At 41.2% G+C, this 13046-nt stretch overlaps 1 long non-coding RNA gene across 1 annotated transcript; it reads left to right on the top strand.

Moving 5' to 3' along the window:
* The first annotated feature begins 1625 nt into the window (after window positions 1-1625).
* On the top strand, window positions 1626-2825 carry LOC120766029 (uncharacterized). Its single transcript, XR_005704561.1, has 3 exons — window positions 1626-1715; window positions 2180-2265; window positions 2709-2825. It is a non-coding gene; the product is annotated as an uncharacterized LOC120766029 (long non-coding RNA).
* Window positions 2826-13046: the final 10221 nt, after the last annotated feature.

The following is a 13046-nucleotide window of genomic DNA, read 5'->3' as shown; positions in this document are numbered from 1 at the left end:
ATAATCCCATACTTTTTACCACTGACAGTAAAAGAGAGATTCTCTTCTACCGTGTTGGGCTTTGATCTCTTAATCATTGTCACACCCTGGTGCTAATAGAGACCCTAAAAAAAAAAAAAAAAAAAAGGTTGAACCATCACACCTTAAGGCAGATCATTTTATCAAGTTATAAGACAGTATGTCTGAATACTCTATTGATCTTTAGGCATAAAGGAAGGAAAGGGGGGAAAAAAAGAAATGAAAACAGTGATGAAGCTGAGGCTTTTAAGCAACGCAGAAACCCACAACTAGGCCTCTTACACGGCGCAACATGTCCTGGCAAGGCAGTAGGTGCAGGGACTGCCTGGTTAGGAGAAGGGGTTGGCATGGTTGGCTGGCTCCACCAGGCTTGCCTACACTGTCTTCGTCCTATAATTTGGATGCCAGGATCCCTGCAGATGGGCAGCCATTTCCAGTTTGTGAAGTACTCCAGACCACACCATATTTCATCTCTGTGGTTATGTGGCATTTATGGCTTTGTGGCACTTAATGAGGTGAGATGTTCAACATGCAGGTCCTGGAGCCAGCAGAGCTGCCCGTCTCTGAAACACAAATCTGTTCTGGATAGCAGAAGTACAGCTGGAGAAGGACTGTTGTTGGCTTAATTTTAGAGAAGGTTGTCAATTAGTGTGACACTAATTCATGTTTTAGATATAATCATCTAGATGTATGCATGAATTTTCTGTCACTCACTTCTCATTTGAGAGAGCGTACTAGCTTAGAACATAGTTCTCCAGCTGAAGTTTATGAAAATCACATTAAGCCCGTTAGTTAAATGTGCATGTCATTTAAAGTGTTTTCAATTAGAAGTTTGTTGCTAAAGTTGCACCGCCAACTGTGAGATATGCATTCCACCATTGATACAAAGAGTCGGATAATTCTCGGCTTAAGTCCTTCCTCTATGTTTTTGTGTATCTTTTATCCTAATACATAAGATTGTGCTATAGATGGTATGAGTTTCTCTTGGATCAAGCTACTGCTGCATCAGTGACAGGATGAAAAAAGTCTATCAATGAAGGATGAATTTAGACCGACACACTGAATTATGATGCTACCATAATAAATAATAAATTGGAGCTGCTGTTGTTATTTTCATAACTATTACTTCCATTAGATTTTAGTTCAGGTTTTTAAAATGGCATGCATACACTTAAGGCATGCATACACTATGTAAAATATAGCAGGGAGTCATACAGCTTATCTAGCCTTGTGGTCAATGAGCTGCTGTGTCAGTGCAAACTAGTCTTTATCATCTGACAGAAAAATGAAGTTAATCCTACAGCAGCTATCTAACTTTGTTATACCTCAGTGAAATGCAAGTGCTCAAACCCATTGGGTATTTACACTTTAAAGAGATGACAAGTTTTCCTAATCTGCAAAACTAGTACTTCCCTCTGGAAACTAGAATGATTCCAGCCTATTAGATCACAGGTGATCTTTCACCTGTGAGAGGTGATTCTAGATACAGGTGTCATATATTTTTTATTATTACTATTTGTTGCTTGTCTCTATCAGAGCCGCTGTCTCTGTTTCACCCAGGCTAGCTCAAGACTGTGACAAGACGGGAAAACTCCCCTGGGTCCTAAAAACCAGGAGGGCAGCAAAGGGGCTTTTTCCTCTTATCACGAGAGAGACCACATCTATGGCAGAGGAAAGGAGTCAGATGTGGTGAGAGGGTGAGTCCAAGGTCTTTATTCCAGTCCATTCCATCCTGACTGGACATCTGCCTCAGTTCAGCAACTCTTATATATAGGGGAGGGGCTAAAGGAGGGAACAAACCAACACCCAATGAAGGATAAGGTGGGAGTGGAACAGGGTTGGAGGGACATTCAAAGAAACCAATGGGAACATAAAGGGAGGAACCTCCTCGGCTCTTGCCCTATCATTTGATGTCCTTACCTGAACTCTCTAGAAGCTGGGAAGAACAGCTGAAAGAGAGGGCCTGTAGGAGGGGACTGGGTGGAGTGACAGGGAAGAGGGGTGGGGACAAACCTTGGAATAAAACACTTTCCAGGAGAACAGGGGAGTACAGAACAAACCACTATAACATAAAACCCAATATAAAAATAAGTAACATAAAATACAATATGAAAACAAATAATGCAAAGCAACAACTATTCATGGATGCTTTCACTTTCAGAGACTTGGATTTGTACCCTCATTCCTAACCTGTTTTTCAACAACACCCTAGGTGCTGGGTTGTAGACAGTCCTTACCCAAGAAAAGGTATCTGTATTAGACCTATTAAGGTTTTGATTAAGAAATAATATAGAATCTTTACTGGTAGCCTGTTTACCCTAGTGCAAGCCATGCTTGAAAGTGTTACATTGCAGGAAATTTTTATGATGCAGTACAGACTGTGTAGCTTCCTATCAATGACACTTCATATGAAAACAAGTGAGCAAACAAAACAAATTCAGGAACTTTAATCTTCAGTGGCACAGTTTACAATATCCTTTCTGTAGAACATATGTAGTCATTATTGTCTTTTTCTATAATGGAAACTCTTTGCTGTCTCATAAATTATTCCATGCTTCCCTTAATTGTTGGTATATCAATTATTGTGCTACAGATTTTTTTTTTTTTTTTTTTTAATGCTTCTAAATGTATTCTACCATCAACAGTAGTTAAATACTCATCTTGGGTTGATTTTCTCTGTTTCTTTCAAGAATTACAGAATAACATTTGCAAGAGGAGAGTTTGGGAATATGACAAGATACTCTGCTATTATGTTTGTAAGGAAATCCTAAAGGACTGTATCATTTTCAAGTGCTTGTAAAACCAGTCTGACAGTAAGTGTCAATTGTTTTACATGGTCTTTATGGTGTTCAGCTGACTACCTGGCTGCTATAAAGACAGCATGAAATGTATTGTCCAAATTCACCACCTTTCTCTCGTAATCACACTGTGAACAGAGGTTTGTTTTGAATCCTGTTTATAAGCATGCATGACTTTGATATCAGTATTTTGTTAAGAACACTGAATACCTAGTGTTCCAATGGCACTTCTGGGATACTGTGGCTTTGAAGATAAGGATGGAGACCATGAATCTAAACTGATAGCTTTAGGCATGCATTATACTGTTTCAAGAACATGGAGTCATGCTTCAGTGCTCTGGGCCAGATGGGAATTGCAGAGTCTGGAAGATTTCCTTCCTGCTTATTTTTCTATATTCCAAAGTAGATGGTATAAATGTATGAAATACTAAGGGATTGGTTGTCAAGATAAACCAGTTTCTTCTAACTAGATTATACTGGAAAAAAGTTATGTTCAAGAAATGCTAGTCAGTGAGTTAACCTTGAGATTGTTTCACATTATTTTCTTGCCAGAGAGCACATTGTATTTTACTCCGGATCTGCTTCAACTCTTCTCATGAGTTGAATAGGGTCAAGCTTTGAGCTACAGAGGTGTTGATGATTTGATCAGATATAGTGAGGGATAGTAGCAATGTATAGTTAACACTTAAATCCATCATCTCTGGACTTTTGCCCTTGTAGCTCCATATGAATTCTGATTAAGGATGAAAAGATAGAAGGTTGTTGCATGATTACAGACAGGCAGTCATAGAATTGAGGTTTCTTATTGCTCTTATTAAATTTGTTTGTTTTAGGAAAGGTTTCTTTGGCACATTCCTTTAGAACATGAGCACATTGCTTTGTAACAGCACTTAGATGTTAGACTGTAGTATGCTGTGGCTCTTATGAATTGAAATGAAAGAGAAATACAGAAAAAATAGAATATCTGTCTGTCCTTCACAGAAGAACATTAAATAGTTTGAGTTGGAAGGGACCTTCATACCCTGTCAAGTCCAAACCTCTGCACTGACCAAGGATTTTCTTCAATTAGATCAGGTTGCTCACAGCCCCATCCAAACTGACCTTGAATGCTTCCAGGAATGGGGCATCTCCCACCTCTATGGGCAACCTTTTTTATTGATATACAAATGAGTCCCCCATGACATAGCAGTTTCTGGGATTTCTTTTAAACTATTGGTTGTGTCAAGGACATTAATTTGGCTTGTACTTACTGGCTGATCTTTGCCTAACTCCATACTATTTTGCTCAGCAATGTAACTACAGATAATGACTTCAGAACAGCTATAATAAGGTTGGTCAGGGTAAGTTTTCTTATATTTGGCAACCATGTTAAAGGGGAAAATAGATAGGTTTTTTTCCCATGAACCACTCCAGATTGTTATAATCACAGTCCATTGTTTAGGATGCCGAAATATACGGATAATTTTCAAATCTGGGGATTTTTTCATTGCTATAACCAATTCTAGTTTTGCTTTCTACCAAAACTAATATAATCATGTTCCCTTAAGGCATGAATTCATGGCTTTTTTTCTTGTCCTATTCCTTAAGCCAGTGTTATTAATAAAACTCTAGTCTGGGAATAATTTTTGGTGGCTTTGGAACAGCTGTTTACTTATCATTCAGTTGTTAAGCATTTTTGTTAAGATCAAGTGCCTTACAGAGTAAATCATTACCGGAAGTGTTTTGAACTTTTCTAAAAGAATCATAAAATGTAGTATGAACTTAACCTTCTTTAAAGATCTGCCCCTTTCTCCTTTTTCTCTATAAACGTGTGTGTCCTATATTTGCTGTAACTGATACTTTCTCACCTGGTTACAGTTCCCTGATACAGTCAATTTGATTTAAGCATTTACCACCATGTTAGATCATTAAAGTAAGAATTGCCTGTTATAAAATCTATAAAACTTAAACCAAAAACACTAAAATGAACAAGAATAAAACATGCGGTTTTAATTGAATACATGGTGGAATAATTACAAGTTGTGGGGCTAGACCAGGCTAGGGGGAAAAAAAAAAAAAAAAAAAAAATATATATATATATATATATATATATATATATATATATATATATTCTGGTTGTACCCGCCTTCTGTCTGGACATGCCAAAATTCTTTTAAACAGTTCATTAACCTGGCTTCTCAATCTCAGGAAAATAGTATCATTACCTTAGCTTTACATTTAGATGAATCCCTTTTTAAACCTGAAGGCATGTGTGAAAACAGGCTTCACAAACAATTGTAACCCACTTCTAATAAGAACAGCAATGGAGATTGTAGTGAAGTTCCCAGGTTATCATCGTCATGTCCAGTCTGGTAAAAGAATGATGATAATACTAATAATGCTACTAATAATAAATAAATAAAGACTTTAACTTCTTATGAACTAAAAATCTGTGGCTGAAGTCATCAGCTGGTGAAAATCAAAGCTGCATTACTGGAGTTATTGTATGAGACTCTCAGCTACCAGAAAATGATGGACCTCTGCTGACAGCAGTGCTTGCTTAAGACCAGTTGGAAATGTGAGCTACAGAAGGCCAGCTGGATATCTCACTTAAAACCTTTCTTCTCACCTTGTACATACTCATAATATTCTGCAAATTTCTATTTTTCAGTTTCTTTGGTTTACAGCAACTGAAGTTCTTTGCTAGTGTCCAGAGCTCTGGCATTAAAGGAGATTATCCTCCCTTACCTCTGTTTTTACAGAGAGCACAAACTGTAGAATAGCTCTGAATCAAGGGATACAAAACCTTTTTTCAAGTCCATTTTGAATCACAAAATTTCTTTGTGACAATCTGGATATTTTTGCATCACTGTCTGGGGTATGAACCTACTACTTACCCTCATCTCTTGATGAGTCTCTTTAGGACTGCTTCAGCAGTAAAGTATTATCTGGGTCCATGAAAGATATCAAATATTCCTTGTTCACCTCTAACCTGCTTGCAAGATGTCAATAAACAAAATAAGTCCCAGCAGCTGCTGATACTTCTTATGGGTGACAGTTGGACGACCATTCCTACCCTGTTCTGGAGGTTATCTGTTCTGCTGCAGAAGTATTTGAATCAGCCATCTTGCTGATCAGAGGCTCTAGGTGGGAGTCTTGTTGATGCAAGGGACTCCTGGTTTTCCCCAAGCATATCTGTAGTTGATGCAGCTGTGTCATCAGCCTCCACCATCTCCCATTTCTGGAGTTTAAGTCTCGCTGTAGAGTACACTGTATCTTTCTTATCATCAGGAATCTCGTCCATCAGTGGAAAATTAAGGAGCAAAAAATGTGAGACCGATCAGAAGAGCATGTTTGAGAAATTCAAAGTGCACTGGCACTGTTGTATGAAATTGAAATGTCCCTGGATAATGAAACCAAAGGCACTGCTCATTAACAAGTGAAGCTGATGAGTTCTTACCTGTCTCAGATCTTGAGACAGCCTGATACAATGCTACAAAAGAGAGTTCGTCTGCCCTCCTCAGCTTACCTCCACACAATGTCCAGCTCCTTGTGATGTAATCCAGAATGGTAGCTGTCAAAATTGTGTTTCCCACCAAATCTTATTTTTATAGAACTGAGGAGAGACTTCTATCATGAGAGGGCAGAAGGCTGTGACAAGTATAAGGGATTGAACTTCAAAAGGCACTTTTGGATTTAAGAGTATGTGCTCTCTGAGCCAAAGTTGTATATTGTTATCATCTGCAGTCAGACTGGTTTATGAGCTTGCCTTATTTTATAGAGAGATGACATAAAATGTCAGCTTTACATATTTTATTTAAATTATGATACAGGAAAAGCCTAAAAGAAACATTTAATGCTTGGAAAAGTGAATACTTTACAGCTTTTGGAGAATGCTATCCTTATAAAAATAATGTTTTCAATATTGCCATGGATTGGCACAGTTTAGTTTCTAGTTATGGAAAAATGTGGAATGTATTTCCTGCTCAGGACCTGGGAATTGCTTCAGAAAGGACAGAGACCTATCAGAAGGTTAGTTGGGATATTTGCAACTGTTTTGACCACCGAGAATGTCAATTGAGACTTTGGGCAGTACTCATATAAAAAGCCCTGATTTTCTGCAGGTCAGCCCTTTTCCGTTTGGCCAGAGAGAGAGGTAACCTCGTACGGCAGCCGGGGGTCAGCCGTGCCCCTTCGCCCTGGCCGGGGCTGGGCTGAGCCGGGCCCAGAGGAGCGGCCCTGGTCGGGCTGTGCCTCTGGGCCCATCTGCTGCCAGCACAGGGAACAGGGCAGGCTCTGCCGGCCGGGCCCTGGTACCAGCTACGGCCCTGGCCGGGCTGTGCCTCCGGGCCCATCTGCCGCCAGCAAGGGGAACAGGGCAGGCTCTGCCGGCCGGGCCCTGGTACCAGCTACGGGGCTGGCCGGGCTGTGCCTCCGGGCCCATCTGCTGCCAGCACGGGGAACAGGGCAGGCTCTGCCGGCCGGGCCCTGATACCAGCTATGGCCCTGGCCGGGCTGTGCCTCCGGGCCCAGCTGCTGCCAGCACAGGGAACAGGGCAGGCTCTGCCGGCCGGGCCCTGGTACCAGCTACGACCCTGGCCGGGCTGTGCCTCCGGGCCCAGCTGCTGCCAGCACGGGGAACAGGGCAGGCTCTGCCGGCCGGGCCCTGGTACCAGCTACGACCCTGGCCGGGCTGTGCCTCCGGGCCCAGCTGCTGCCAGCACGGGGAACAGGGCAGGCTCTGCTGGCCGGGCCCTGATACCAGCTATGGCCCTGGCCGGGCTGTGCCTCCGGGCCCAGCTGCTGCCAGCACAGGGAACAGGGCAGGCTCTGCCGGCCGGGCCCTGGTACCAGCTACGACCCTGGCCGGGCTGTGCCTCCGGGCCCATCTGCTGCCAGCAAGGGGAACAGGGCAAGCTCTGCCGGCCGGGCCCTGCTACCAGCTACGACCCTGGCCGGGCTGTGCCTCCGGGTCCGTCTGCTGCCAGCAAGGGGAACAGGGCAGGCTCTGCCGGCCGGGCCCTGGTACCAGCTATGGCCCTGGTCGGGCTGTGCCTCCGGGCCCAGCTGCTGCCAGCACGGGGAACAGGGCAGGCTCTGCCGGCCGGGCCCTGGTACCAGCTACGGCCCTGGCCGTGCTGTGCCTCCGGGCCCATCTGCTGCCAGCAAGGGGAACAGGGCAGGCTCTGCTGGCCGGGCCCTGGTACCAGCTACCGCCCTGGCCGGGCTGTGCCTCCGGGCCCAGCTGCTGCCAGCAAGGGGAACAGGGCAGGCTCTGCTGGCCGGGCCCTGGTACCAGCTACGGGGCTGGCCGGGCTGTGCCTCCGGGCCCATCTGCTGCCAGCACGGGGAACAGGGCAGGCTCTGCCGGCCGGGCCCTGGTACCAGCTGCGGCCCTGGCTGGGCCAGGGCCTGCCCCGATTTACACTGAGCGGTGGGCAAAAATGGCATTATATGATCCTGCCTGGTTTATTTGATTCCAGACTGCCTGGGTGCTCTGATCTCTGATCTTTCAGCCGGAGTTCTTCCCCCCTTACCAGCGAAGCCTTGAAAATCTAACACCATGATCTGCAGGGAGAGAGAAAAAGACTCTGGGCAGATTTAACCATTTCCTGGCAAAATGAAGCTTCCAAGGGCTAACCCTTCTCTGAGAGAGAAAAGAAAGGGACAGAGTGAACATAGAGAAGAAACAGCATGAAGTCAGTGGAGCAAGAGTGAAAGGACTATTGGGACAAGGGATTTAGGAGTTTGCATTCCATTTTAGGCTGGACTTCTTAACTGAGCCATGGAAATGAACTTTATATGTAGATTATCCCTTTAAATTATGGAAAAGATAAGGATTTGGGGAGATGATTGTTTAGATTTGTGTGTGGATTTGGGCAAAGGTGTTTGTGATGGACTAAGTGATATTAATCCCATAAGATGCTTGAACAGAGATAGAGATGAGAAACTCTCTGCACCAATGAAGAAGTGAGAAGATAATATCTGTTCCTTGAGATGAAGAATCCTTTGCCTTTGGAGTTACTCATCTTTAAAAGGTGACACCCCAGTATGCAAGAGTCTAAGACCCATGACCCATAAGCAGCTTCGGAAACTGCTCCTGGGAGGGTCACAAAAGCAGATTTCCTCAGGTGGTTGTTTTTGTGACAGTTAAAAAAATCCACAAGAGAACTGTTGTCAGTGGGATCCATGACTCTGAGAGAGACTTTTCTCCTAAAGACTGGTGAAAGACTAGTTTCAAATGGTGAAACTGACTGGAAATCACAGGTTTTGTCTCTTTATGTTGTTTTGTAGGAAAGTTAACAGTTTGTAAGGGGAGGGAAAAATGTTTTTGGAGTTTCATTCTGTTTTATTTTAGTTTTTTTCCCCAAACTTTTCTTTTCCATTCTTTCAGTCTATTAATAAAACTATTTGTTCATTTTTAAGCTTGAGCCTGCTTTGCTTTTCTCCTAATCTTTCTCCCACAGAACAAGAATAAACACTAAGACCACTACACTAAATTTGGCAACCAGAATTTGGCAAATGTGTGGCGAAACCACTACATTAATTGGTGTTTCTGCCCAGTTGCGAATTCAAACCATTACAAATATTCATTCAGAAATATATTCACTAATTTTTAAGTAGTGAATAGTGAAGCAGTAGTAGTAGTAGAAGTAGTTTCCATAGTGAAGCCTTTTTATCTTTGGTTTAAGATCCAAAGTATTAGAACAAGTTTAATGCTAAACAGTAAGCAAAACCACATGTCCTCTTTAAAGGCCAGGCCATCTCTAAAACATACACCAATGTACTGAGCAAAGTTTTTTTCCTATGTGCTTCCAGAGTAGTCTTTGCTGGGGCTACTGGGAAATGATGCCTTTAATGCAGAGAGCATAAAATCCATACATTAATTAGAATGCTGGAATGTTGTCATGCACCATCACCATAACAGAACAGCTTGACAAAATTTAAAATGCAGGACAAAACAATGGCACCTGTAAAATCTTACTGAAAAGTAGGGAATGTGTGAGGCAGGGTTGATAACTCACCTACAGAAGCTTCTACATCAATAACAGATTTGAAAGAGCGTAACTCAAGTTAGCAGTTGGGATTCAGGTCGAATTAGCAGAGATGTTAGTTGAGAATACAAAGTATTTCTTGTCCTATCTCCTCTGTAAGTTTCATTAACACTTGGGATTTTTAATGTTTGAGTGAAAAACAAGTTCCCTTGAACAGAGAAATCAGACCAGGTGAACCCACTGTGGTCCCTTCCAACATTACCCATTCTGTGATTCTGTGATATGAAAAGACACATTGCTTTTCTGACCAGAATTTTATTTTCTTTTATTTTGGGAAGTTTTCTAGGTTTATTTTTTCCTGTAGTTTGCTTCAGTATCATGATATAGTGCAGCACAGATCTTGCTGAAGAGGGAATGGTGCTCAGGACATCTATTGCCATAGCTCTGAGATGTGCTGGTACAGAAAACCATAACTGCTGCAAGACCATGCTTCCTATGCTAAATGGAAGGAAAAGAATTGGGTAGAAGTACATTCATATTTGCATATTAATTTTCCCATAAATTAATTACCCCAATTACCTGTTTCCTTAATCTCACAGGAAAAGATAGCTTTTACATATGTAACTTAATTGGTAACTCATAATAATGTGTAACTTCAGGGAAAAAAAAAAAAAAAAAAACAACGAAACAAACAAACAAAAAAACCCCAGACATAAAATTTGACTTTCACATTTTATTGCCTGTTCTCCAAATGTGATTTACATAAAGACAAAGTATAAAGAGTTGCGAAATAAATACACAGTGTAACTTTCAGTTTTGTAAAGCTAACTATAAGCATAAACAATGGCATGAGCAAATATGCAAAATCTTTTCTCTCCATATCCATTTTTAAGGCTCATCTTTAAGATCATCTGACAACAGCCTAGAGGTATATAATAACTCTGAATAGTGTGAAAATGTGATAATTAATGCTTCAGAATTCAGATTTACCTTTAAGTATAAAACATAATTTGAATTCTGAAGCAAGGCATTAAAGAAAGGTGTTTGGAAAATGTTTATCTATGTGACTGTGTTTCAAGATACTGATCTTATTAAAAATGTTAAACACTGTGTTTTAGGTATTTAAAGGTAAAAAATACCATGGAGACAAATTCCATAGGAGATCAAATCGGAACAGGTGGCGAAGCAGTATCTGGCCATGCAAAGACTTCATGCTAAGAAAACTCTTCACTAGGTGGATTCCCAGGGGGTTTGCCCTGCCTGAGGAATGTGAAGCAGCCAGTAGAAGGTGACAAAAATTTAGTCTTCTGTATTGAAAAATATCAATTTGGACAACAATTAAGACAGCTCTCAAGAGAAAACCACACAGAAGCTGGCTAATCTCAGTGTGAATCCAGTTTCAAAATGTGCTTTCAAGTGAGTCAGCATATGTGTCTGAATAATGCTCATATTCATGTGTCTCTTTGAAAATGGGTATGAATTCACTTCACATGCATATGTGACAAGTAAACAATTCAAAATGTCTGAAAAATAATATCCTGAGCTGCTTGATAGAGATCTGTGAATCTATTACACAACCATGAATGGTTTGTGTTAAAACTGCATCATTCCTGGAATTTCAAATAAGGGCTGCTGAATTACTGTCAGGGTCTCTTCCAAATTTCGTTTTCAGTATTTCTTCCTTTTTACATACTGTAATGCACAGTCAGTGCTTAGATAAATGACAGTTTAAAAGTTTCAGTAAAGTATGGGAAGATTTAATTATGGAGCAAATTTATATATATATTAAAAAAAAAAAAAAAAGCCACAGATGTTCCTCTAAAAATTCATAACTTTAAATTAGCATTTTCCACAAATAAAAGTGATTCATCTTCAGATCCAGGTCTTCGACAAATTGTCATTTCTTACATGGTAATCAGTCACAACTTTAATTAGAAGTTGTCATTCACCCCTACATACCACATCTCTGGCAGAGATCAAGTATGATTTTGTACAGCTGCCTATCCTGATTCTCCTGTCATCTTTGGCCTGACTTTGAATTGCTTCCTCTTTTTTCTCTCTTTTTTAGATAATCCTGCTTCTTCTTCTCACCCCCACTGAGCTGTCAAGGGTTTCAGTGCTGTGATATGGAATCATTGCCTCTGTAAGACTGAAAAAAAGCCATGCTTGCACTGGATTCTGATCAAAGAGAATCATTTATAGGAGAGATGTAGCAGGAACCTCAGGGAAATTTTTTTAGCAGCAGGACCATATGAATTGGAAAGACAAAGCAACAGACTTTCAAACATTTTTTAAACTTATAACTACATGATTAAGGTTTCTATTGTATAATGTTTGTCTTTTTATATATATATATATATATATAAATAAATAAAATGTCTTTTAACCTTGTTACCATGCTATTCAGTGCCACTGTGAAATGGGGTCAGAAGAATTCATGTAGCTCCTATGGAAACAGAATGACTTAGAAGACCTAGGAATTACAGAGCTCGGAAGGGAAGGGAAGGGAAGGGAAGGGAAGGGAAGGGAAGGGAAGGGAAGGGAAGGGAAGGGAAGGGAAGGGAAGGGAAGGGAAGGGAAGGGAAGGGAAGGGAAGGGAAGGGAAGGGAAGGGAAGGGAAGGGAAGGGAAGGGAAGGGAAGGGAAGGGAAGGGAAGGGAAGGGAAGGGAAGGGAAGGGAAGGGAAGGGAAGGGATATTTCACAGGAAGTAGAATGTACATGAGGAGAGAACAGAGATTATTTTTTTGAGGATGTAATGGAAGCAGGTGAGGATGTTTTGCACCACTTTCCATTTCTATCACTCATACCACATCTGTGTTGTGAACCTTCTTGTTGCCATCCTTGTCATGACTATGGAGAAAGGGGATGTTAATCCTGAGCTTGCAAAAAAAAAAAAAAAAAACACCTCCTGGTTCTTCTGTGTCAGATTTTCTGTAGGTTGTTTTGCTCAAGGCTGTTGGTGTCACTCCTTTCTACAGATTTGTTGCTATTGATGGGACCATCCAGCCATTAAAATGAATAAATACGGTCGAAATTTGGAAAAATTTGATCCATTGTTATATTTTTTTCACTCTTAACCCAATGTGCACTTTTAAATAGATCTGTCTTGTGCTAAGGGTTGTAATAAATGCAGAAAATGGTTTGCTGTGAATCTCTTCAGCCAGGGATAAAATATGATTAAAATAGAAAAAACCCAAAACATTCTAGGCAGCTTCCTTCCAAATTTTACAAAACTGTTCTGACATTTTTGAGGATG

Source organism: Hirundo rustica, chromosome 2 (assembly GCF_015227805.2).
Source record: "Hirundo rustica isolate bHirRus1 chromosome 2, bHirRus1.pri.v3, whole genome shotgun sequence".
NCBI classification, from domain to species: Eukaryota; Metazoa; Chordata; class Aves; order Passeriformes; family Hirundinidae; genus Hirundo; species Hirundo rustica.
This window is presented reverse-complemented; position numbering and strand designations above follow the sequence as displayed.